At 43.2% G+C, this 4,898-nt stretch overlaps 2 long non-coding RNA genes across 2 annotated transcripts in view; both read left to right on the top strand.

Annotated features, from left to right (window-relative positions):
- The first annotated feature begins 14 nt into the window (after window positions 1-14).
- Window positions 15-1,772, top strand: LOC123256064. The gene is made up of 3 exons (XR_006506816.1): window positions 15-88; window positions 1,282-1,333; window positions 1,507-1,772. It is a non-coding gene; the product is annotated as an uncharacterized LOC123256064 (long non-coding RNA).
- Window positions 1,773-1,929: 157 nt separating this feature from the next.
- The window catches only part of LOC123256063, a 7,886-nt gene continuing 4,917 nt past the window's right edge, over window positions 1,930-4,898 (top strand). The window contains exons 1-3 of the long non-coding RNA XR_006506815.1: window positions 1,930-1,983; window positions 3,219-3,270; window positions 4,503-4,554. This is a non-coding gene — a long non-coding RNA (uncharacterized LOC123256063). The remainder of the gene's footprint in view (window positions 1,984-3,218; window positions 3,271-4,502; window positions 4,555-4,898) is intronic.

Here is a 4,898-nt window from a genome sequence, read left to right on the forward strand (position 1 = left end):
GGAAGGAGGGATGAGTCAGGACATTATTCTCTTCCAGGAAAGGAGAAAACATTCAACGAGGTCTAGAAGATACGTATCCCAAACGGAGGTGAGCAAAATTATCTTTATTAAGCAGAGGTCATAGCAGTGTGTCCCTGCCCTCCCTGCCCACCTTCAGGTCCCTACTGAAATCTAATCTTCTACAGGAAGTTCTTATCTCTATGTTTATCACTAATCTTTGTGTTAGATCTATGCACCTTACTGTCTTCCTGACATATTATAGAAGATATTTGCTTTTCACTGGTGGGGGTTTGAGATGAAGAAAGAGCAGCATTGGGATGGGAGGAGAAGGAAGGAGGAAGACATTTGGGGTAGAGAAGTTAGAAGGAAGAGAGTATGAGGGAGAGAGAAAGAGAGATGGAAGAGAGAGGGGGGTGGTGGAAAAGAGATTGAGTACGTAATAATTCTTACCACCAGGCCTAGATCAAGTCTCTTCTCAAGTAAAATGGAAGAGTAAGTAGGAAGGACAATAGAGTCACTACTACAGTGGGATAGATTAGTGATTCCACTTGGTGAGTGGGAAAGGGATTGCTGGGCTAGAATACTGCCAATGGCCCATCTTCCCTCAAAAGGGGAAGGAGGTAGAGTCTGTGTAATAAAAGCCAATTGGGTTCACTTCCCTCCCTCTCCTTCAGGATTCTATAGCACATAAAGGTAGTTATGGAAACTACTGGTCACACAGGGTGGGAGAGCAGAGGGAGCTTCATTAAATACAGGTTATGGCAGAATGACCTGCCCTTCCTGGCTTCATTCAAGCTCCAACTAAAATCAGAATTTCTTTAGGATCTTTTCATCCTCATTATTATTAGTTCCCAGTGTTATTTGTTCAAACTACTACATTTGGGAGGGAGGGAGACCGAGAGATACAGAGAGAGAATGGTGGTGGGGTTGAAGGTCAGAAAAGAAGGAGGAAGATAGAAGGGGGAAGTGTGAAGGAAAAGAGTGTGGAAAAGGAAGCAGAGAAACAGAGAATGAAAGTGAAAGACACACAAAGAGAAAGACTGGGTCAGGACTAGGTGAATTCAAGCCCCCAGTCCTGGGTGAGCAACCTTCTCCAGTTAATGGAAGATTAGAAAGATGGATAGCAACAATCACTGCCAGCAGAGTATGGATCAGTGAAACACTTTGGGGATATGGAAAAGAGGAACATGGAAAGCTGCAATAGGTCTTTTTTGGCTAAAAGGGGATGAAGGACTAGTCTGGGCATTATAAGACAGTGGGCTTCATTTATTTCTCTTCCAGGAATCAAGAACACATTCAATAATGTGTAGAAGGTACAGATCCCAAAAGGAAGGTGAGTAAAGTTATCTGCAATATGCAGAGATCAGCCCTCAGAATAACCCTTCCCTCCCTGCCTTCCTTCTGGTCCCTACTAAAATGTGATCTTCTACAGGAAGTTCTCATCCCTGTGATTATCAGTATTCAGTGTCCCATCCTATTCAGCTTACTGTCCTTGTGATATTGTAGGAGACTTTGGATTTTGAGAGGTGTTTGTGGATTGGAGATGAAGAAAGAGCTTTGGGATGTAAGGAGAAAGGATGAAGACACTTCAGAGGGAGAGAAGTTAGGAGGAAGAGCACTATGGAGAAAGAAAAGAGGGAGAACGAGAAAAATAAAGAAGGAAAAAGAGAGAGAACATACACCTGGCAGTAGGTAATGAATTCTTATAACCAGGCCTAGGTTAAGTCTCTTCTCCGGTTCATGAAAGAATAAGTAGAAAGGACAATAGAGTCACTACCAGTGAGGAATTGATGGAACAGGGAAACCTTTAGGTGAGTGGGAAAAGGGGGCCCTGGGCTACAATACTGTAAATGGCCCATCTTCACTGAAATGGGGAAGAGGGACCAGTCTGGACATTATAAGCCAGTGGGCTTGATTTCTTTCTCTTTCAGGAATGGAGAACACATTCAATGGGGTCTAGAAGATACAGATCCCAAAAGGAAGGTGAGTATATTTATCGTTATTAAGCAGAGATTAGACCAGAGAGTATCCCTGCCCTCCGTGCCTTCCTTCAGGTCCTTAGTAAAATCTGATCTTCTAGAGAAAGTTTTCATCCCTGTGATGATCAATCATCAGAGTTAGAGTCTGTGCAACTTACTGTTCTTGTGACATTGTAGGAGACATTGGGATTTGAGTGGTGGGGATAGATGATGAAAGAGCACTGGGACGGGTAGTAGAAGGACTAAGATATTTGGGGGAGAGAATTTAAGAAGAAGAGGGGATGAGGGAGAAAGGAAGAGAAGAGGAGAAAAAGAGACAGACAGAAGATAGATACATAGATAGAGAGATAGATAGATAGATAGATAGATAGATAGATAGATAGATAGATAGATGATAGATAGCGAGAGCATACTTGCAGTACTTAAAGAATTCTTATCACCAGGCCTAGGGTCAAGTCTCTTCTCAGGTTAATGACAGAATAAGTAGGAAGGACAACAGAGTCACTACTACTGTGGGATGGATTAGTGATTCCGCTTGGTGAGTGGGAAAGGGATTGCTAGGCTAGAATACTGCAAATGGCCCATCTTTCCTCAAAAGGGGAAGGAGGAAGAGTCTGCATAATAAAAGCCAATAGTCTGGACTTCCCCCTCCTTCAGGAGTCTAGAGCACATGAAGGTAGTTATGGAAACTACTGGTCACGCAGGGTGGATGAGCAGGGGGAGCTTCATTGAGAACAGGTCGTGACAGACTAACCTGCCCTTCCTGGCTTCATTCAAGGTCCTGCTTAAATTAGAAATTCTTTAGGAACTTTTCATCCTTGTGATTATTAATATTCAGTGTTATAATCTGTACAACTTACTATATTTGGGAGGAGGGAGGGAGAGGTGGAGAGAGACACAAAGATATAGACAGAAAATGGGAGAGGGGTTGAAGGAAGAAAGGAAGGAAGAAGACAGAAGGGGAAGAGTGAAGTAAAAGAGCAGAGAAGAGCTAGCACAGAAACAGAGAGAGAGAATGAGAGAGAGAGACAAAGAGAAAGACTTGGACAGGACTCAGTGAATTCAAGTCCTGTGTGAACAACCTTCTTCAATGAATCACTGCCATCAGAGGATGGATCCCTCAAACACTTTGGGGATATGGGAAAGGCGAACCTGGAATGCTGCAATACACCTTTTTTGACTAAAAGGGAAAAATTCTGGAGCTTATAAGCCAGTTTCCTTGACTTCCTGTTCTTCTAGGAATCAAGAACACATTAAAAGATGTCTAGAAGGTACAAATCCTAAAGGGAGGGTGAGTATAGTTATCTTCAATGATCAGAGGTCATAGCAGAGTGTCCCTGCCCTCCATGGCTTCCTTCAGGTCCCTAGTAAAATCTAGTCTTCTATAGGAAGTTTTCATCCCTGTGATTATCAGTAATCTGTGTTCTCTCCTATGCAACTTCTATCTTCCTGATATCATAGAAGATATTGATATTTGACTGGAGTGAGGGTGAAATGAAGAAAGCTCATTGGGAGGAGATGAGAAGGAGAAAGACATTTGGGGGAAGCCAGTATGAGGGGAGAAAAACAGAGAGAAATAGAGACAGAGACAGAGAGCATGAGAGAGAGAGAGAGAGAGAGAGAGAGAGAGAGAGAGAGAGAGAGAGAGAGAGAGAGAGAGTGCATACTTGGCAGTACTCCATGAATTCTTATCACCAGGCCTAGGTCAAGCCTCTTGTCAACTTAATGAAAGAATAAGTAGAAAGGACAATAGAGTCACTACTACTGTGGGATGGATCAGTGAAGCCCCTTGGTGAGTGGGAAAGAGGGGGTACTGGGCTAGAGTACTGCAAATGGCCCATCTTCCTTCAAAGGGGGAACGAGGAAGAGTCTGTATAATAAAAGCCAATTGGAAGCCCTTCCCTCTCCTTCAGGATTCTAGAGCACATAAAGGTAGTTATGAAAACTACTGGTCACACAGGGTGGGGGAGCAGAGGGAGCTTCATTGAATACAGGTTATGACAGACTAACCTGTCCTTCTTGGCTTCATTCAAGCTCCTGCTAAAATCAGAATTTCTTCAGGAACTTTTCATCCTCATGATTATTAGTGCTCAGTGTTCTAATCTGTACAAATTACTACATTTGGGAGGGAAGGAAACAGAGAGACATACAGAGAGACAATGGGGTGTGGGGTTGAAGGGGCCAGAAAAGGAGGAATATAGAAGAGGGAAATGTGAAGGAAAAGAGTGTGGAAAAGGAAGCACAGAAACAGAGAGAATGAATGAAAGAGAGAGAGACACAAAGAGAAAGATTGGGACAGGACTGGGTGAATTCAAGTCCCCAGTCCTGGGTGAGCAACCTTCTCCAGTTAATGGAAGATTAGAAAGATGGATAGCAACAATCACTGCCAGCAGAGGATGGATCCCTGAAACACTTTGGGGATATGGGAAAGGGGGACCTGGAATGCTGCAATAGGCTTTTTTGGCTAAAATGGAAAAGTTCTGGACATTATGAGTCACTGTCCTTGATTTCTTTCACTTCTAGGAATCAAGAACACATTCAACGAGGTCTAGAAGGTACAGATCCCAAAAGGAGGGTGAGTATAGTTATCTTCAATAAGCAGAGATTAGACCAGAGAAGTATCCCTGCCCTCCTTGCTTTCCTTCAGGTCCCTATTGAAATCTTATCTTCTACAGGAAGTTTTCATCCCTGGAATTATCATTAATCAGTGTTCTATCTTATGCAGCTTACAGTCCTTGTGATATTGTGGGAGACATCAGAATTCGAGTGGTATTTTGGTAGGGGAGATGAAGAAAGAGCATTGGAATGTAAGGAGAAAGGAGGAAGACATTTCAGGGAAAGAAGTTAGGAGGAAGAGTCTGATGGAGAAAGAAAAGAGGGAGAAAGAAAAACAGAGATGGGGGGAGAGATGGAGGGAGG

This window comes from Gracilinanus agilis, unplaced genomic scaffold (genome assembly GCF_016433145.1).
Source record: "Gracilinanus agilis isolate LMUSP501 unplaced genomic scaffold, AgileGrace unplaced_scaffold55785, whole genome shotgun sequence".
Taxonomy (NCBI): Eukaryota; Metazoa; Chordata; class Mammalia; order Didelphimorphia; family Didelphidae; genus Gracilinanus; species Gracilinanus agilis.